General features: G+C 38.3%; 1 protein-coding gene across 1 annotated transcript in view; it reads left to right on the forward strand.

The window, feature by feature from the left end:
* Positions 1-604: 604 nt before the first annotated feature.
* LOC106072959 (growth arrest-specific protein 1-like) overlaps positions 605-23,481 on the forward strand; it is a 42,990-nt gene continuing 20,113 nt past the window's right edge. The window contains exon 1 of the mRNA XM_056022105.1: positions 605-1,167. The gene's annotated coding sequence lies outside the window, so the exon portion shown is untranslated. The remainder of the gene's footprint in view (positions 1,168-23,481) is intronic.

Here is a 23,481-nt window from a genome sequence, read left to right on the forward strand (position 1 = left end):
AATATGCTTTTTTTGGTTTTCAATATCTGAAATAGTGCTTGACGGCGGGGCTTTGCCCCGCGCTGGGGGAGCTCCTAGCGCTCCCCCAGACCCCTTTGCTAGTAATGGCGGAGAATCTATAATTTTTCCACTAACTCATGGAAGAACCTATTCTAGGGCACAATAAACGTCTTCCGAAAGAATGAAGGGTCAGAATGTAATAAAGATTTTGTACGCACACACACACACATAAATAGATATAATTTTTTTTTCGCCGGGGGGGGGGGGGAGAGAAAAAAATTCACCCCCCCCCCCCGAAAAAAAATCCTGGCTACGCCCATGGTGTAGGGTATTCGGTTTAGCAGGAGTTGGGCTGGGCTCACTCCTGATTCCTGTCTAGGTGTGTTTCTTAGTTCCAAAAGGGATTCTTACAGATCCTCGCCCCTTAGGGTTTGCCTTTTTCATCAGGTTTTTTGATGATTTTTATGTGTGTTCTTGAATTCTTGGGATGTGAACTAGGTTCCCGAATCAGTCACAAAGACTTTTGGTATCTGAATCAGGCAAAATGTCCTTTCAGTTTCTTTATTACTTCAGTGTGGTCATTTTTGTCAAGAAGGTTACTTCTATAAAGTTGGAATAATAGTCTACAGTGATTAGGTACTGGTTCCCTCGAATATCCATTATGTCAGCACCTACTTTTTCCCATGGGCTAATCCCCTCACAGTGTTGCCAGAGAGTCTCTTTCTGATTTCTGGGCTTTCTTTCCTGGCAAGCAGCTCATGACTGTTTCATTTGTTTGATCTCACCAGCCATGCCTGGCCAGAAAATGACATTTCTTGCTCTTCTCATCATACTGTCGTATCCCAGATGAGAGGTATGTAACTCCATTTTTATTTCACGACTCATGCTTTTCGGTGTTTGTTGATGTGTGTTTTATATAGGTTGCACCACTCGGTGTTTGGGAGTAACATCCCTTGTAACTGTTGTTGTCAACCAATATGGCGTTCGATTAAACAGCTGATTTCATGTCTTATAAGTTATATCCAGAGTCTTGTTATTCTTCGTTCATAATAATCAACAGTGTTAGATAATTAGTATCCTTTCTCGTTTCATTATTATTCCATTGCTGATGCTTCTAAGAGTATCAAAGACTCAACAAACACTTTGAGTGATCAACTAAAATGATGGGTACTTTAATATTTTAATTTTAATACTTTAAAAATTAATTTAATACTTAAATTTTTTTTTCTTTCCGTGTTTTATATTTTAATATTTGTATAGGTTCCATATAGACATAGAGCCTTAGCCTATGTCTAGAGCTATATTGGTCTAGAGTATTATAGAAGTAGGATCTAGATTTAGGATATTTACATCGTTTTTAGATCAGAACTAGATCTACTAGAATCAATGATTGAAGAATTAAATTAGTAAGTTTGCATTCGCGGCTTAGAGGCTAGAAAAAATAGATAGATTGGTCAATAGATCTTGATTTATACAAATAAATTATAATTATGTATAAGCAGTCCAGCACATTCTAGCCATCTAGGTCTACATTTAAATATTAGAAACTAAATCTAAATGTTCATTTTGGAGTAAATCTGGACTAAATCTCAAATCAATTTTATCTTGTTACAATAGATTTACAGGTCCATGCATGTACATTGATGGAATCAGTTTTATCAATGTTGATTAAAGTAGGCTGCTTCAGATGAATAATGAGGGAAAAAATGTTAAGAGAGAAACATCTTTTAAAAAAACTGTGTTTGGGGGGGGGGGTGTATAAACATTGTTAATATAAAATTGTACTAAATCCTGTTAACTTGTATTACAAGCTTTATCAATAAATACACACAAACTCTATTTATTATAATGATAGGCTTACTAATTACATATTTAAAACATGGGGGGGCATATTATGATATAGATCTAGGTAGTAATTTAATACTGTTCTTCTTTCGTAAAATTTTGGTGCTTAAATTGTTTATGCGGTACGTTACAGGGTTGGTAAAGGTTAGGGTTTATGATTTCAGGGTTTGTAAAATTTGAAAATTCGGGTTTCAGGGTTTACTTGGTCTCATGGGTGGCACCCCTGAAATAGATGTACATTTCACTATTGTGAATCTATATTATTTCTCGATATTTTATGTGTTGCTGTAGATTGAGGATACAATGTTTTTGTTTTCTATTGAATCTGACAATTTTTAGTAAAATATAAAAAATCGGTAGGCCTACTAGTGTTTTTTTTTTGTTGTTTTTCTTATGGATGTTATTTTTTTTAATTTGCTGATGCTTTATTTCATTATGTGTGTGTGTGGTATGACTATATAAATGTGTAATTTTTGTTATAGAGTACTGGTACAGTATAGTAATGTCAAATACATATTATATATATATGTTCATGAAATACATTGAATTGAGTAAGTTGTCATCAATTGAATCTGATACAAAATTGGAAAGGATACGAGACAGCTGTCGACAATGCCCTTGAAAAAATCCATGTAGAGTCTAGCTCTGTCGACCTTGTGTACCGTCAAATAACAACAGCTATCCTGGGCATGGCTAAAAAGTTTATTCCTCGAACTTACCCTTGTAAAAAATTCAAAAACTTTTGGACGGCTGAAATCAACAAACTTGTTATGGCTCGGAGAAGGGCATACAAAAAGGTCCAAAAGAACCCAAACAATCCAACACTCAGGCAGAAATACAACAGAGTCAGCCTACTAGTCAAAACGTCTGTTAACAGGGAAAAACGAGAACGTTGGACCAACACCTGTGCAAGGTTAAACGTAAGGGATAGCTCTAAGGCTTGGAGTCTTCTGAGAAATCTCGAAAATGCTGGGCGTACGAAAACAGCAACCCCATTATCTTCACCTAGTGGGGTAACCATTTCATCGAAAAAAAAAATTGCCACCTTGTTGAACAAATATTTTGCTAAGATCAACAAGACTGCCAAGAAGTCCCCAATGTCCAAAGCCATTGATAAAGCTCGCAAAGCTGATAAAAAAAAGACCGAAAGGAACCACAGACCGAAAGTGCTGAGGGAACGATGAACTCCCCATTCTCGATAGGCGAGCTTAATGCTGCCATAAGGAAATGCCAGCTTAAAAAGGCTCCCGGGCCGAATAGTATCACCCCCGAAATGCTTAAGCATGTAGGGGGGAAAGGAAGGGCCGTGCTCTTGGCATTCTTAAATAGAACCTGGACAGATGGTCATCTGCCCAGGGCCTGGAAACGTGCCACCATTATTCCTATACCAAAAAAGGGAAAAGATGCTTCCACTGCTGAGGGCTACAGGCCCATCTCACTCACATCTTGTGTGGGAAAGATGGCTGAAAAAATGGTAAATGAGCGTCTGGTTTGGTACCTTGAGAGTGCCCGTCTTATAGTTCCAGAACAGGCTGGTTTCAGGGCTGGAATGTCCGCTATAGACCAAGTCAACATCTTTGTGCAGAGCGTAGCAGATGGATTCCAAAGGACCGAAAGCACATACGCAGTCTTCATTGACTTAAAACAGGCATATGATAAAGTATGGCGGCCTGGGTTGCTTCATAAGATAAGAGCCGTGGGGGTGCGGGGACAGATATTACTGGATTAGAGACTTCCTACAAGAGCGTACAATAAGAACAAGGATGTATGGAGAAGTCTCAGGGGAAATGACCCTCGAGCATGGCCTCCCCCAGGGCTCCGTCCTGTCATGCGCCCTTTTCACGGCCTTCATAAATGACCTACCGGCTCAGCTAAAATGCCAAAAGCTGCTATATGCTGATGATATTGTCCTTTGGAAATCCGGAAGGAGCGCATCCTCTATACAAAAAGTGCTACAGGAGGACCTCCATACGCTCTGCTCATACACACAAAAATGGAGGCTAGAAATAAACACCTCCAAGACGGTATATTCTCTGTTCACGCTCGGGACTGGCATTCTCTGGCAACCTTTCCAGCTCTCCCTCAACGGAGTGGCTCTCAGCATGGAAAAGCTACCCAAGTACCTTGGTGTAACTTTAGATCGCAAACTAAAAATGTGTGAGCACATCCAGGATGTTGTAAGAAAGGCCTCAGGGAAACTTTGCATTGTGCGGAAGCTGGCATCCACGAAGTGGGGAGCCCGAGCAGTCATGCTCCGATCCCTGTATTTAGGAGCAGTCCGATCACAGATAGACTACAGCCTACCTGTGCAAATTTATGGCTCTAGGACTGCTCTTGAACAACTTGATAAAATACAGTCCCAAGCACTAAGATTTGTCTGTGGAACCTTTAGGACAAGTCCAGTGAATGCGGCTGAAATAATGGCTAATATAGCTCCACTAACCCTTAGGAGGGAAAGGTCAGTACTGACCTGCTACGAGCGGTATAAAAGGCTGGATGAATACCTCCCAGCTAGAAAACTAGTGGATGGTTGGAGATGCAGAAGACGTATCCAGATGCAGTCTTTTATGCATCATGCCACTAGACTATCTGATGAAGCTGGCCTCTCCACCAACCGACAAAACATTCAACGCTTTCATCCCCTTCCCCCTTGGTGTCGCCCAACAACCCCAGACATACGCTTGAAATTAGTAGACCCTAATGCCACTCAGCAAAGCCGTTCATCTAACGACCTTCAAATCCTAGCTCTGGAGACCATTAATACCTTCAAGCCCAGTGCTATTTTTGCATACACGGATGGATCGGCATCAATAGATTCTGGAAGAGCAGGCTATGGAGCCTACATCGACTTTCTTGGCTCTCACACAGTCAAAATCTTTGGACCATGTGGTAGTGTTTGCAGTTTTGATGCGGAGACCATGGCAGTCTGTGAAGCCTTAAAAGTCATTGACTCACATACATACATACATACATACATACATACATACATACATACATACATACATACATACATACATACATACATACATACATACATACATACATACATACATACATACATACATACATACATACATACATACATACATACATACATACATACATACATACATACATACATACATACATACATACATACATACATACATACATACATACATACATACATACATACATACATACATACATACATACATACATACATACATACATACATACATACATACATACATACATACATACATACATACATACATACATACATACATACATACATACATACATACATACATACATACATACATACATACATACATACATACATACATACATACATACATACATACATACATACATACATACATACATACATACATACATACATACATACATACATACATACATACATACATACATACATACATACATACATACATACATACATACATACATACATACATACATACATACATACATACATACATACATACATACATACATACATACATACATACATACATACATACATACATACATACATACATACATACATACATACATACATACATACATACATACATACATACATACATACATACATACATACATACATACATACATACATACATACATACATACATACATACATACATACATACATACATACATACATACATACATACATACATACATACATACATACATACATACACACACACACACACACACACACACACACACACACACACACACACACACACACACACACACACACACACACACACACACACACACACACACACACACACACACACACACACACACACACACACACACACACACACACACACACATACACACATACATACATACATACATACAACATACATACATACATACATACATACATACATACATACATACATACCGTCGCATACCGTCGCATACCATTACATACATACATACATACATACATACATACACACACACACACACACACACACACACACATACATACATACACACATACTACATCGTCGCATACCATTACATACATACATACATACATACACCTCACATTCTACTTTATAATATAGATAATGCTGCTGCTCTATGCTCAGCTTGTCCATCAACTTATAAATACATAAATACCAGTCCAGGAAGTAAACGTCCAACCTTCCTGGACCGGGAGCAAGACCTTACTGACTTAACACATTCTCTCGCACATTCAACGAAGACTTAATCACTCAGTTCACAACACGTGCAACACTTCGCATTCATAACAAGGGGATATAACAATCATATCAAACTAACATTCATTCTCGCCATACCTCTCCCTGACATAGGCCTATTTTTTAAGTACAAAGTTTTATGGAAGAGGCAATATATTAGTTGTTTGAAGATTGTAACTTCTTAAATTCAGGCTAAAAATATCGAAGCCTACATTTTTACTCTCATTTCTAAATAGTCAGAAGAGATGGACTGACTCATATTGTAGCTTGTGTACATCTGAAAAAACACAAACTCAGTTAGACTTTCAAAACTATTAAAAGAAAAACTTAGTGATTATTTTTACTGTATAATTCTATTATTATTCCTTTTTAGAATTAGGATATAAACAAAAATTTATCATATGACTTTATCTAACAGGAAAAAAAAATTAAACTTACATCTATTTATGCGGTTATTTATAGTTACCTAGTAATATAAAATATATTGAACTAACACGTACATTCATCATAATGCAGCCATGCGATTTTTCGTTTATAAACATAGCATTATTTAGGACCAATATTTTACAAAGTCTGCTTGGAGAAATCAGGTATACCCATTAGGAGAAAAACAACCCCTTTACTCAAGAAAAATTAAAGAAACTAGAACAGACACAAAATAAACAGTGACAATCATAACAAAATAATATTCAAATTGATTAGAGTTGTTAATTATGATCTAGGTTCACAGTCAGCAATAAACAAACAACAACCATTAGTGTCACGGCGGAGAATGATACTTTATTATATTGAACGCGTGCACCTTTGCGCACCATATCAACATCCCCTTTTCTTTAAAAAAAAAATAAAATAAAACATTTCGGGGAGTATCATAGAAAAAAAATAAAACAACAACAACATAAACAACTAAACGTAACATACATGTATACGCTTCAATCAATATGAAACATATCACATTTAAAAATCAACATTCAATAGTTCATTAAGACACATAGTCATTGAATCTTGTCGGTTTCTTCAACTGATCCCTTGGTCGCAGGGAATGATGAGTTGATGAGTGGCGAACGTGTTGATCCTGAGTTCTATTGTCCTGTATGTTGTTATCAGTATCGGGAAATATATCTTCTTCTGTTTCTCTGTTCGGGTTAATATGCACTCTGTTTCTTTGGTACACTGCACCATTGTCACCTCGAATAATGTAAGCTCTCTGATTGACTTGAGACTGGATTCTTCCACGTCTCCATGTAGGGTCATTAGGAGATTGGAAATAGACCATCTGTCCAGTTTTCAGCTGACTTAAATTTCTTGACCTCTTATCATAAGATGTTTTTACACTCATCTGACGTTTTTCTTTCCTTCTCATAATGTTCTCTTGACATGTAGAAATCTTAATGTTACTCCTTTTGTTTGGTATCAGTGTTCGAGTCATCCGACCAAAAAACATCTGAACTGGGCTTAGATTTGTGTCTTGCCTTGGAGTATTTCTAAATTCCAGAAGAGCTTCATAAGCATCTGACTTTGATTCTCTAGATTTCTTCATTATGTTCTTCAAAATTTTAACTGCTGACTCAGCTTTTCCATTGGATTGATGGTGTCCTGGAGAAGATTTCAAATGAGTCACTCCCCATTCCATCATAAATTTGGAAAAATATTCCGATGTGAACTGAGGTCCGCTATCAGATATACAAACTTTGGGCACCCCATATCTTGCAAATAAAACTTTCAGTTTCTTTATAATTGCGTGTGTTGTTGTCAACTGCATGTTTTCTACCTCTATGAAATTTGAATAATAGTCCACTATGGCTAGATATTGTTGGTCACACATTTGAAATAAATCAATTCCAATCTTGTCCCACGGATTAGAACCTATTTCGTGATGTATTAATTCTTCTCTCTGGTTTGCTGGTTTATTTTTCTGACAAATGTAGCATGAGTTGGCTATTTCCTGTATTCGAGCTGATAATCCAGGCCAGAAAACTGTTTCTTTTGCTCTTCTTTTCATTGAGTCTACTCCCAGATGTGCTGCATGGAGTTTTTCTTCTATTTCCTTCCTTATCGGTATGATTATTTGTTCTCCTTTCAACAGGAGTCCGTCTTCGTATGTTAACATGTCTCTTAGTGAAAAATATTGTTTGAGTTCAGGTAAACTATTATGTTTGTCTGGCCATCCATTTAGGATATACTGAATAAGTGTTTGCATTGTTCTATCTTTCTCTGTCTCGATTCTGACTTTCTCCAGCACTGCATCTGGTATTGCCAGTCCGACTGTATTGACACAAACATCAGGGATATCACTCTTTTCCTCTGATGGGTCTCTACTCAAAGTATCAGCTATGAACAAATTTTTGCCTTTGACATATTGAAACTGGATATCGTAACGATAAAGACTTTGTAGCCTTCTCGGAGCAGAACTGAGTGGTTTTTGAAGGATGTTTTCCAGTGGTTTATGGTCATTCTGAACTATAACTGTCCTGCCATACGTATACTGGTCAAAACGTTCCAAACCAACAACAACTGCTAACAATTCTTTTTCAATATGTGCCCATCTTTTCTGAGTATCAGTTAATGATCTAGAAGCATATGCTATTGGACTGCCATCTTGTAATAACGCTGCTCCTAACCCATTTTGGCTACTATCTGCTTGTAATGTAAGCTCTTTGTTAGGGTCAAAATATATCAATGTGCCATGAGTCGATATTTTCTGTTTTATCTTGTTGAAAGCTCGTGTGCATTGATCAGACCAAACAAATGGTGTGTTCTTTCTGATCAATTCTGTTATGGGCTGTAAATCTGTCGACAAATCTGGAACAAACCTTGCAAGATATTGAACCATGCCACAGAATCTTCGGACTGATGAAATATCTTTTGGAGCATTCAAACTCAAAATCGCAGATACTTTGTTCGGGTCTGGTTTTATTCCTGCTTCTGTAATAATATGACCCAAAAAATTAATCTCAGCTGTTCTAAAAACAGACTTTTCATGGTTCAGTTTAATCTTCTTTTCTTGACATCTCTTCATCAGCTCTCTTAGGTTAATATCATGATTTCTGAGTGCTTCTTCTTTCGTTCTTCCTCTTCCTACCACTATAATATCATCAACGTAATTGAAACAGCCTTTCAGTCCTTCTAGTGCTAGATTTAATCGTCTCTGAAAAATTTCTGAACTCACTTTCAGTCCAAATGGTAATCGTTTCCATTTGTATCTACCAAAAGGGGTTATCATTGCTGTCAAATTAGATGACGCTGTGTCTAGTCTGACATGCCAGAAAGCTTCTTGCACATCCAATTTGCTGAATATTTTGGCATCGTTCAAATCTGCCAATATGTCATCTAAAGTAGCAAGGTTATAGAATTCCCTTAGTAAAACTTTATTCAGGGCTTGTGGATCTATGCAGATCCTAATTTTTCCATTAGCTTTTTCCACAATTGACATCTGACTCACCCACTCTGTAGGCTCTATCACTGGTTCTATGATTCCTCTCTGCACTAGGGTCTTTAACTCCTCCTTAACTCTTTCTTGTAAAGCAATAGGGATCTTTCTACACGGCAGAACCTTGGGCTTAATGCTGCTATCAATCTTTAAAGACACTTCTCCTAAGTCACCCAAATCACCAGTAAACTTTGAACTATAGTCTTCTTCTTGGTTATTCACTACTGATGCTATGAACCTATCTTTATTGACTTTGATTAACTTCATTCTTGTTAAAGTTTCATGACCTAGAAGGCATGCTAGATTATTTGGTACAACTATATATTCCACCTCAAATGTTTCGTTAGTTTTCTCATTTCTCGTCGTTAGAGTGGCTTTCCCTATGGGTCTCATTTCAGTCTTATTCCACATTAGTAATCTTTGCGTTGCCTTTTCTATCTGATTCTTATTTACGTATTTTTCCTGGATGGTATTTACATCAGCTCCACTATCCATTTGAAACCTTACAGGGTGACCATTTACTGTCATAACTGCTGTCATCCTTTTCGTTTTGTGGTTCTCCAAAGACATCACCCATTCATTTTTTACCATCATGACATCATCTCTTGTGTCCGACTGTAGCTGTCTTTCATCGTTAGACATATCATCTGACACCTGCTGAATTTTCTTTTTGCACATCACAGCAAAATGATGTCTCCCCTTGCATGCTAGGCACATTTTACCCCATGCAGGGCACTTTTCTTTAATGTATTCGTGAATCCTTCCACAATACCTGCATTTACCTTTCTGAATGTTTGTTCTTGAAGGTGTTGATACTTTCTCAATGATTGGAGGGTCGGCTTGTATTTGTCTCAACTGTTTGTTGGCGGTCTCGTATGCTCTGCAAATATCTCTGCACCTTTCCAATGTGAGACTACTATCTTGTAGCAATTTCATTTTGATTTGACATAATTCATGTCTAATACCAAGAACTACTCTGTCTCTAATCAAGCTATCTTCCAGGCGTTCAAAACTACACGTTTTTGCTAGTCTTCTCAGATTTGTTATGTACTTTTCAATGTCCTCGCCTTCTTGCTGTTCACGCGTATTGAAAACATAGCGCTCATAAGTTTCATTCGTTTTTCCAATGCAAAAACTTTCAAATTTGTTCACTATTTCTTCCATCTTTCTTTCTTTTCCCTTCTCAATTTCAAGACCATCATATATGTCCATCGCTTTTGTTCCTATAATTGTTAGAAAGGTGGCCACTCTGACCTCCTCTGATTCTTCCGACAATTTAATGGCTAACTCATAGTTTCGCCAGCTCCGGTGAAACTTTTGCCAATTAGCGGCCATGTTTCCTTCTACCTCGAGCGGCTTGGGTACAGGAAGGAAATTTCTAGCTGCCATTGCACGGCGTAGCCTTGAATTGTTGTCTATTTATTATTGCAAACAATTAACCTTTATATACTGATTAATGATTACCTCTGATCATTAATATACCGCTGCCACCATGTTAATTATGATCTAGGTTCACAGTCAGCAATAAACAAACAACAACCATTAGTGTCATGGCGGAGAATGATACTTTATTATATTGAACGCGTGCACCTTTGCGCACCATATCAACAAGAGTAACACCCTTTTAAGTAATCATTTAAAGTTTAAAATCACTACAATTTTTTTCAACAATTACTTTGTGTATTAAATTGTGTATCGGAAAATGCCGATAAACTATAAGTATCTAGGCATTGCCCATCCATTTTCCGATAAAAATAGACGCTTTGTTTAGTTTTTCAACAGATATTTAAATTTTACTTTCAATTGGACTGAGATATGGGTAGTCACAATTACGGAACAGGATTTTTAAAGAAGTCACAATTGCGGAACACGGTAAAAATGTCGGAACAAAGCCTATATAAAGCATATATTTTATTACTCTAATACTTGAACTCCTTATCCTTTACATTAATTTTATTTTATTAAAGCTTAAGACAACACATTGTCACTTTTAGATTCTCTACCTCTTCTTTAATTGTATTTGACGTCACACTACCCTGATTTTCCTTACAAGGTTTTTTTTCCCACTATTCTTTTATTCTTTTTTGTTATATTATATATGGCTCCTTTATTTTTTTTGTCTCGAAAGGCAATGGATGCGCCCAAGTGAGTCACTGGTTTTGGCTTAATCTTGAGACGGGGCAGAATCTGGTGTGGCTAATCAAGCCAATTCTAGAACGACAGACTTTGCCACAATTCGTACATGTGTATGCCTCTGATTTAGGGCTAGCAGACAGGGCAGCTTTCTTTTTTTCCCTCTTGATTAAAGCCGCTTCAATTCTTTTGTTCTCAGCAAGGGTTGTCCCAGCACGCACAGTCTGTCTCCATGCACTCCGGTCTTTGGCTATGTTTTCCTACATACTTTCACTGATGCCTGAGGCTCTCATGTCTCGCTTGCAGACATCTCTATATGTTAGTCTTGGGCGGCCCTTGGGTCTGAGTCCTTCCACAAGCTCAGCATATAAGATATCTTTCGGGACTCTACCATCTGGCATGCGGGTGACATGTCCGAGCCAGCGTAATCTTCTTTGTGTCAGGAGAGCATACATGCTGTTCATATTGGCCAATCTCAAAACTTCCTGATTGGAGACATGGTCCCTCCAAGAGATGCCCATTATGCGTCTCAGGCAGCGCAAGTGGAAACTATTCAATCTGTGCTCTTGGTACATGTATGTTGACCAGCTTTCACTGCCATAAAGGAGAGTGCTCACAACACAGGCGTTGTAGACTAGGATTTTGGTCGCTGTGGTCAATTTACCATTTTCCCAGACGCACTTGGAGAGTTTTGCCAATGCTGTGGTAGCTTTTCCTATCCTTTTTGTCAGCTCGATGTCTAAGTCTAGGTTACTGCCAATTGTTGAACCCAAGTAGGTAAATTCCTGCACCACTGAAAGGGTGTGGTTTCCAATTTGTATTATAGGTATTTCTGCGACGTCTTGTGCCAGGATTTCGGTCTTGGAGAGACTTATAGTAAGGCTAAATTCTTGACAAGCAGCTGCTAAGGCGTTCACTAGCTTCTGTAGACCTCCTTGTGAGTGAGATACGAGTGCCGCGTCATCGGCAAACAGCAGCTCCCTTATCAAGATACGACGCCTTTTCGTTTTGGCTTTAAGACGTGCCAGGTTTTGTTATATTAATATTATATATATATATATATATATATATATATATATATATATATATATATATATATATATATATATATATATATATATATATATATGGTATTATGATTTGTCTTCTTTTTGCTGGACGTATGGTAATCATAAATTATATATTATATGTAATATTATTCTCTAAATATTTTTTAATTTATGTATACTAATACAAACTCATATTTAAATTCCGATATCTAAATCAGTATGTAAATATTAAGCTAAATGATAGTAAATGCGCAGGTCAAATAAATAACATCTATAGTGTTCCACAATTGTGACTATCTTTAAAAAGGTAAAAACAGGATAAACACGTCCTAATCTTTTTTAAATTGAATTCCTGGTAGATAGCTATGAAATGAAGTTTTTCCTCATCCATTTATAAACCGAAAAATATGTGTATCATGCTGGTGATGTGTCATTATCATTTTTAAAAAGCCTTAAGCCATGGCCTATGCGGTTCTCCTAGTACGTGAAAAATAATGGACGATTCCACATCTGTCAACTTTAACCTGGAGTCAAAATTAATTTTCTGCTGTGAAAGGAAAATCCTTATATTGGAAATGTAGAGAAATGGACCATGCTCAGTACCGTTACAGTAGTTTAGCAGAGAATTTCAAAATAAAGTAGATTTTAACTAATTTCGACGAGCTGTTCCGCAAACATGCCTGCTCCCCAATAGTGACTTTACTATACTAATGGATAGATGATATGAGGTGTTAGCTAATAGCGTTGCTCAAGAAACAAACCTGGGTTTTTCTAAACTCTAATACTTGGTATGTAATAGTAAAACAGCACCTACCTAAATAAATCGTAACTAGCAATCAAAAACCTATATTTATTGTAGTATATATAGGTCTGTGGTTGTATTTTATATAGCCTTCGTAACTTCTTCTATAGAGAAATGACTTTTTGTAATTTCTTTTACTGAAAATTGGGCTATTCGCGTCTGACACATATATAAATTTTATGTTCAGCAACAAACCCCATTATTCGAATTACTTGACTACCAACTGGGTATTTTTTATTGCCAAAATACAATGTATTTTATGTGCATTTATTAAAAACAACAACCAAAAATTAAGCGTTTGACGCAACTAGATCTAATATTAGTAAATAGATTCTAGTTCTAGATCTAGAAAGCTACTTAAATTGTCTTCTCTAATTGATTCAGTTTTCTAGTTTAATTCTAGTTAGATCTAGATGTCTAGACCAGTAGATCTAAATCTAGCCAGGGTATTTGTCATGGAATAGATCTAGATATATAAACCTGCAGCCGCCTACTGATCACGATATGACAGATCATATTATTTATATACAAATATAGTCTACTCTCTCTACTGTAAAACTCAATGTGTACTTCCGACTTTAGCTCAACAAGTCTACTCCAAAGTTTACTAGGAAAAGTCACAAAATCTGAAAATGCAAAGGATCATTATATATTCACATACAAAAAAAAATTAAAGGCCTAAATGAATCGAATAATCAGTCACTAATTTGACTAATCTAAATTGTTTTTTTTTTATGGCAAGTGTAATTGATGACTTTTGACTTAAATTGTACACTAGTTGCAGAGATTCTAGCTTTTATTTTGATGACATGTTACGATATATCAATGATATTTAGATAAACGCAAGTACCCAGTGGAACAGAGAGAAGGACCATTTAATATAAGAAAAGGCAAGAAGTTGATGTTAATAATCCATCACACTCACAGAGGGTTTGTGTCATTTGTGATTGCATTTCATGCATTTACAGAAGCTACAAATTATACTACAAAAATGATAAACTTCTCTTTGATTCCGAAGACTTATGAAGAATTCTATGGTTCCAGTGGCTACTCAGCCCCAGCTGTCACCTACATATTATGCCACACTGAGCACAGGCATAACCATTGTCCACCTGTGGTAGAATCAGTTGTTTTTTTCTTTTTGTCGTCTACCCGTGACAATTAATTTTCATTGGTGTATACCACACCTTTGTAAGTGACCTCCAGCTGTCTCATTCTGAAGCTGTATGCAACCAGGTGCTCTCTTATTCTATGTCAGTTAAAGCAAGTTGGCGCCTAAGCTTGTCTTTAAAGCATTTCTGTGGGGTACCTCTTTACGTGCATATAACATGTTAGGCAAATAGGTTTAGCCTATCGGAATGCCATTTCGGAAAGTATAGGTGCTTAAAATGAACTTCCAAATATCTGGACTTCCAGTTACCAAGAAAATAAGCTTAGGTTTCAAAGAGACGACACTGGCACTTCAGCTAAGACGATCAGTAAAATTAATAGCAAATTTAATTGCAGTCGACCAAACAAGATAAAAAGAAACAAGTGTGGCTTCAATAGCATTGATGATATTGTTACGAATCTCACTATCCAGGCTCTCTGCAAACTGCACCATACACCACCAACTTAAAGAACTTGACAACTCAGGGCTCCAACGTAACGTAACACTTTAATAGTTGAATAAATAACAGCCAATAATGTACAATTGGCAGCACGTAACACAAGACTGCACAAATATCTCTCCGATAACACCGTACCGCCGTATCAACTCTTGCACTGGCCTCTCCGTCTCGTTTCGGGCTTGCACTGGGTTCAACAGTTCAGGACTGAACCGTCGTAATGCTCCGTAAAGAACCACACCGCTGAACTGTGCTGTAGTCGACCGTGTTCTGAACTCTTGTCGTGAACCTCCTTTCTGAAAATTGCTGTATTGAGCCCCTTTTCTCGACCGTCTTTACTGCGACACCTCCTCTCTTATATAGGGTCCCTACTGGCCTTCTCGAACCGGACAGAACGCCGCTCGACGTTTCTAGGTGGTCAGATGACTACAACTCTCGTGACGCTCCTGAGCTCTGTTCACGCCGGCGATCCTTCCCGAACCGTCCTGTTGATACTCGATTCGGCTGACCGTCGTAGCTCGTCACGGTTGACCGCTCGTCTAGCGCTGGCCTGGGGTGATTTGCGTCGGCTGACTACACACACACCACTACACCCATCTGTGCCACCACCAGGTTTATACAGGATTTTTACTTTATCTCATTTACTAGTATTACTATTTCATTGATTAACAATTTTTATTGTCAAATAGGCATAAGTACATGTACTAGTTCCTGCAATTTGATGAAAAATAATAATTAAATTGTGTGTAGTCTATATACAAATGTTTATAAGAAATCACAGCTTAGTTTAATTTACTTAATTTAAAAACTATGATTTTGTGTTCTGACTCTACTCTAAATAAATTTTATTTTATTTTAAGAATGCAAAGTTGGAAATTATGTTCTGATGAAAAAAAAAAATTATTAAACTAAAGTAGGTGTTTATGGTTCCATTTCAAAATTTATTTTAAATTTTGTATTTATTTTTAAATTATTTATTCATTAAAAATTAATTGTTCATTAAAATTTACTTGAAGTAAATATCAAAAATACTAATTCACTACATGATCAGCTCTCAATTCACGCAAATCACAGCCCATCACTTAAATGTATTTACTGTCAATTCTACAAACCATTCATTTCAAAATGTTGCTTTAAATTGTTATATGAAACAATCAAAGTACTGGTACCTCACATTGATGTATGCCTAAACCAGCTGAAATAATGACAAATTTTCATTCACTAACTTGTACTGTCATTTAATACCTTATGTGCTAAAACTAATGACCTGTATATATAATTGATTAAGCAGGAGCATCAAGAAATCTTAAACAATAATTGTCTACTGAAAATCTTTATTCTTATCCAAACAATATACATTTACAATGTATTTAAACAAGTTAATTAATACAATAATTTATCTGTATGGCCTAAAGATTATAGCGTATTTTGAGCATTGTGTGAATACCAAGTTACATTATTACATGAAAATAGTGTACTCATTTTTTAAATATTCTGGGTAATAAAAATTAAAAACTAATATGATACAATAAAATTGAAGCATTAGTCAAATAAAAAAAAAATCACTCTAGATCAGTGGTCTTCAACCTAATTTGGCTTACCGCCCCCTTTTCGATTTTTTTCTTTAAAAAAATCCGCCAGCGCCCCCCCCCCCCCCCTATAAGAAAAACATTTATAAAGAAGCGTGAGAAGGCCAATTTGAACAAAATATCATCTATTTATTAATTTTTATGCTGTCAATTACACTTATCCCGCTTGGGAGACGACCGCATGCCAAAGGCAATTGTTGTGAACTCCTTGGCCTATGACTGACGAGCTTTAAGAGCTTTAATTTTCTTGTGTATCATAACTCACAAGGTGAATAGTGAATAGATTTGTTCTTTATTCTATATTACTTATGAATTCATTGTAGCGTCCAACCACTGATGGTTTCCTATATGTCCTCATAAGCTACATAACTAGACAATTTTGAAATAATATTTCATCTCTAACAGAAAAAAAGTATTTTTGTGTTACATATGTTTTTAAATAAATTTAGTTTTAATCAATTTTTCAACAATATCATAAGTATTTTTAAAAAAGCTATGCAATTTTCTAAGAAGACGTTAAAACATATCCTGCTTTCTCTTTTTTTGTTTTTAATATTGTTTAATTGTAGATTTTTATAATTGTTCATGATTATTCTTAAATTATTTTTGGAAATCGCTATATGTTCGTGAAGCGGACTTGGTTTCATAACCTCATCTTAAAATGCCATCAAATTAGAACTTACTTTTTTCTAGTGGCAATTTACTAAATCTCAAGGAAATATTACAGGACATACCACCGATACCAGTGAGTTTTCGTAACAACATTTTAGCAATTTTTTGTTTTTAAAAAGTTAAAATATTCTTTGAAATATTACCTTTAATGTTTTTTGTAATTGACATTTACATATCAAAATATTAACATATGTAGATAAAATAAACTATAATCTAAAAGTAGTATTACCTACTTTGTTTATCAAATCTTAAACGTTAAACAATAAATACTCTCTGATCATAGCAAAAGAGTAAGAATTTAAAAATAGAATAAGGGATTCCCGAACTCAATTTCTAACGCTGTTTCTGTTCTTAAATTAGAAACTATAATTTGTCTATATGTAGTTTCCCAGCTTTAATGTTGAAGAATTTTTAAATTTGTTTTGTTTCAGAGCACCTTTAATTTCTTCTTTCAGCCTTTATGCCCAGCGCCCTCTTACCGCCCAATTTTGTGCCCAGCGCCCCCCTACCGCCCTTTTGGCTCTGAGTGCCCCCCAAAATATCGAAAACGCCCCCAAGGGGGCGATATCGCCCCAGTTGACGATCACTGCTCTAGATCTATGTGAACTCTATGCTTGAAAAAAATCATTTTGAAATTAATTTTAAAAAAATTATAAATGGTTCTTAAGTCAATGGAATGATAGCAGCAATTATTTAACAATTTCATGATTATCCATTCATTTCAATATACTTATAACTGAAAAATAATTCACAAGGTTTAGATACAACCATTTGAAATAATGATTATAATTTTTTTCTTAATTTGCTTAATTCAAATCTAATATAGACAAGATTTTCTCTGTCAAGAAAAGAAACTTATGAAGGAACAACATGCATGTTCTTCTCAGTAAAGGGAATTAAGAATATTTAATTGATGTTGCTTTTTTTTTTGCCAACATTTTCAACCTTCGCACCAAGTTTTAGTTTTAAGGAGAATGCACCATATTTTATATGTTTACTTTTGTTAGATTCTTATTTTAATTTAAAAAAGTAAAATTCCCCTTACATATCTTGCCATCTATGGGGCAGATGATATAAAGTTTATCAGTTTCTGTGCCCCATGGTTAGCGAGGGTGTCATGTACCCAGCACAACAACCAACCACCTTTTGAAAAAAAAATCCCATTTCAGACCTCACAATCTATAGGGCAGATGATGTTAAGGTCATTTGATTCTTTGGCCAGTGCATCATGTGGCCATCACAACAACCAACCATCTTTACTTTCCAAAACGAAAGTCAGGTACCCATTAGAGTTGGATGGACTCAGGGGCACCCAAAAATCTCAAAATTCTAAATCTGTGTCTTCACAGAGATTCAAACCCATGACTTAACCATTCAGCCATGGATCCCCAAACCGCCTTTACATATTGTTTACTATTGCCATGTATCCATTAGAGCTTGGTGGACTCAGAGTAGCCTTAAGGATTCTGAAATTGAAAATACCAGTCTTAATTGAACTCCGTTCAGAAGCCAAGTGCTTTTCCACTCATCCACTGCACTCCCTCTTGTTTTAATGGGGCTTAGATAACTACAGTCACTTAATTCCAAGAGCGTATTCAAGAGAGGTTACACATTTTTACCAGTGGCAGGGCTCCCTTAATAAACTGCAGTGAATAGTCATCTGCCGAAATTGAAAAACACTAAATGTGGATCAACAAAGATGGCTAAGACAGATTTTAGGAGTCAGTTATAGAGATCGGGTTTAATGCACTGTAGATACCTCAGAACATGCATTTTGTTGGCTTTTAAGACCCGCGCAAAGGGAGCTCCTAGCGCTCCCCCAGAGCCCATTGCTAGTAATGGCAGGGAATCTACAATTTTATGGAAAAAGCTTGACGGCAAATGCGCCGAACGTCGCGGGAGGGTCTAAGTAAGTAAGAATAGCACATTAGGTATTTGAAATAAAACTTTTCATTAGCAGGCAAATGCACTGTAGATACCTCAAAATATGCATTTTGTTGGCTTTCAATATCAGAAATAGTGCTTGGCGGCGGGGCTTCACACCGCGCTGGGGGAGCTCCTAGCTCTCCCCCAGAGCCCCTTGCTAGTGTTGGCGGAGAATCTACAATTTTTCAACTAACTCATGGAAGAACCTATTCTAGGGCACAATAAACGTCTTCCGAAAGAATGAAGGGTCAGAATGCAATAAAGATTATGTACACACACACACATAAATACATATAAAAAAATTCGCTGGGGAGGTTTTGGGAGGGGAAGGTGGAAAAATCCACCCCCCCCCCCCGAAAAAAAATCCTGGCTACGCCCATGCTCCTCAATACTGTGAAAAGACGATAACTGCATGAGTTGGTTTGGAATTGTATTTTGTAAGACTAACTTTAAAAAATTATCCTTCAAGAGAGAGAACGAAAAAAAAAGGTTTGTCAGAAGAAAAGCTGGCTGGACGACGCAAATAATGAACCAGCCTCTCTCTCTCTTGATATCTTGTTAAGAACAACTGGTGACCGGGAAAAGTGGAGGATTTGGTTACGCGGGACAGATGATGATGATGACATGTACATAAAAAAAAACTTCCAGATTTTGTGTAAAATACCCAAATCTGGAAGTACTGAAAACAGCTATTTTAATGTGGTGGCCTTAAAAAATAACTTTTGTGACGATCCCTTATTTAGGAAAATTTTATAAATCTCAAAACATTGTGAGAAAATGGATGACGTTTTTAGAGATCTAATAAAATAAAGCGTAGGAAAGTTTTATTCTCATTGCAGGTCAGTCCAAGTGACTTGAGGAGTAAATTTCTTCTTTTGCATCCTCCTGAATTTCTCCATATTGCACCATGCGCGAAAAAAGATGCGCGACGGCACTCCCCTAGTAAAAACTAGGAGCTGATGTTCCATTAGTATAGTTCCATGTGCCAATGTCGATGATGATGGTAGAAGTACACATGCCCTGTTGGTGGTTTTCTTGGCATCTAAATTCTATGTGTGATGCGCCTCACGTACAGTTCATGCTAAGCTTCTGGATGCAGTTGTCAAGCTCCGAATTTCCCTGAGAGCACCGGCAGAGGTCTTTAAGGTCCATAGCAACAGGCTTGAACGCAGACCGAACGTTGTCTTGATCTGACCAGCTCATTAAGTACTGGAAACAGGTACAAAAGGAACAAACGCTTCAGGCACATAACAAACTTCAGTTAAGGTACTGGTAACAGGTACAACAGGAACAAACGCTTCAGGCATGTAACATACTTCAGTTTCTTCATTAGTCTCTTTTCCTTCAATTCGGTACATTCCGTTGAGATCATCACAGCAATCGTTGTCACGTTTCTCGTCTTGAAAGTCACAACCACAAGACTTGCCCACAACACAGACACAGACGGCGCTCCAATCCCCAGCGTCTCCGTCACCACTGTTTGTGCAGCCACAGTCTTGACCACGCAACTTCTTTATCAACGAGTCTACAGGCAACTGCTCCTTTACCAACGAGTCTAATCCTTCTTTCGCTTGAGACACCATTTTATCTACCTTGTTCCCCATACTGTTAATTTGTTCGCACATTGCATCAACACCTTCTTGTATCTTGCAAATGAGCTCATAACTCTCCGGTTTAATTTCAAACAAGTAGGTATCTGGATCTTCGTCTCCATCTATCAAGCGTCCCGAGACATGACGTTAAACTGCGCTCCTCTTTCCTTAGCACTTTTTGAGCTCAAAAGTGCCCTACTTCTTTTCTATCATTGTGTCTGCCTCCTCTTTTCCTAAGTCTGCCTTCATTGATCATCACACTGTCTCCTTAACTTTAAATTCTCACTACGTCCTAGACCAGTCCGTTTGCCGTGGACTGCGACGGGTAAGGGGGGATAAAGAGATCCTGGTGTTTGAGTGGTGGCTATCTGAGGATAAACCACAACAACACAATACTTTGGCTCCAAGTTCCCCTAGACCTGAGACCCAGATGGCCCGCTCTGGGTCAACCGGCTGGTCATGCCGAGCTACCAGCATAGGTCGTCGTCCTATGCTGGAGGGCGGTGGCTGGAGGGTCAATCAGGGAGCTGCTGTATCGGACACATGTCCGATGTAGCAGCTGACTGAGTATAGCACCTGTGTAGCCCTGGCGGGCTCATTCTGGACATCCGAATGGCCCGTCCCCTTGTTGGACTCGATGGCGGGTGGGGAGCACAGGTGCCGAATTAACCAAAATATATATGGACAAAAAAACACACACAAAACTACTTGCCCCAGACCTATGTCTGGGCAAGAAACGACGAATTGACGATAAAAAAGAGGAGGTCCCAAAAAGCTGTGCCACCTGGCCATCATTTCTGGTGGTTAGATGCACAGAGGAGGGAAAAAGCCTGACCAAGTTGAGCCCTTTTATTATCTATAAGGGACTCAAGTCAGTAGTGGGAGAGCCCAAGAGTGTGTCTAAGCTACACAAAACAATGGAACTCCTTGTAGAAGTAGACAGCAAGACACACTCTGATGGGCTTTTAAGATGCAGAAGACTCTGTGATCTCCAAGTGGAAGTCATGCCACACAAGAGTCTGAACACCAGCAGAGGTGTAATCAGCTCTAGGGACCTACTGGAATGTTCCGAGAAGGAAATAGTGGAGGGCATTGAAGGAGTCACCCATGCCCGGCGCATTACCAGGCGCAGGGAGGGTGAGGAGGTCAAAACCGCCACTATTATCCTCACATTCGGAACTAGGACACCGCCAGAGTATGTGAAGGCAGGATACCTACGAGTTCCAGTGAGGCCCTACATACCTAACCCCATGAGGTGCTTCAAGTGCCAGGGTTATGGACACGGCGCGGCAGTCTGTAAGAGGAACACTGTGTGTGCCAGATGTGCTGGAGAGGGTCATGAGGACAAGGGCTGCACAGCCCAGTTCAAATGCCCAAACTGTCAAGCTGGCCACTCAGCCTACTCCAAGGACTGCCCTGTGTGGAAACAGGAGGTTGCCGTGCAGGAGTACAAGGCAAGAAACGGATGTACCTTTAGCCAGGCGAAATCGGCTGTACTGGCCCTACCCAAGGGCCAATTCGGCTTGACAAAGACCTACGCCCAGGCTGTTGCTAAGAAAGGAAGATCCATAGCCACACAGACGGACACATTGACCCCACCACCCCCTCCTCCTCCCCCAACTCAGAAGAAAACACCGCCAAAGAACACACCTCTGAAGAAACAAGAAAGCCCTGTTGTCATGCTAAAGAACAGGTTCTCTGTGCTCGCTGATGAGAGCATGGAGACTGAGCAGCATGTCAAAACCAATACTCCGGGAGAACCCGGAGACATCATGTCTGACACAGGTTCTCCTCAGAGAACCCAGCCAGACACCCCAACCTCTACTGAGTTAGAGGTTGACCAACTCCCTAAGGGGAGAAATCAAAGCGGAGAGGATGCCCGAGGTGAGAGAGGAGGAAATAACCTCCGCTCTAACCAGAGGGATCTCCCCTCTCCAGAGAGAAAGACTTCCCCCAAAAGGGGGTTGTCCTCCTCTCCATCCAAACCCAAGAATAAAAATACCAAGGTCACTGGAATAAAGGGAAACCCCTCCGGGGGCCTCCCAAGGCCAAATAGCTCCAAGTAGGTCATCTAGAATAAGCCATGGATTCCAGAATCGTACAGTGGAATTGTAGAGGCCTCAAGGCCAATTACGAGGAAATGCAGCTACTGATGGACTCTGAGACTCCTGTAGCTGTCTGCTTACAGGAAACATTTCTAAAAGATTGCATCAGCTTCCGAAGCTACCGTGCTTACACCAAGAATGTTGAGGATGCAGAGAGAGCATCAGGTGGAGTCTGTATCCTTGTGAAGGATAGCATCCCCCATGAGAGGGTAGAACTACAGACCACACTACAGGCCGTAGCAGCTAGGATAACCCTTCACAAGGTTATCACTTGCTGCAGCCTGTATCTACCACCAGGCGCTCCATTAAACCGAACAGACATGGAGGACCTATTGAAACAACTCCCCCGGCCTTATTTAATCCTTGGGGATTTCAATGCCCATAACACCATGTGGGGATCCAACAATACCGACACAAGAGGTCGTATGCTGGAGGATATCTTCCTCCAACATGATTTATGCATACTTAATGATGCATCACCGACCTACTTGCACCCAGG

This window comes from Biomphalaria glabrata, chromosome 1 (genome assembly GCF_947242115.1).
Source record: "Biomphalaria glabrata chromosome 1, xgBioGlab47.1, whole genome shotgun sequence".
Taxonomy (NCBI): domain Eukaryota; kingdom Metazoa; phylum Mollusca; class Gastropoda; family Planorbidae; genus Biomphalaria; species Biomphalaria glabrata.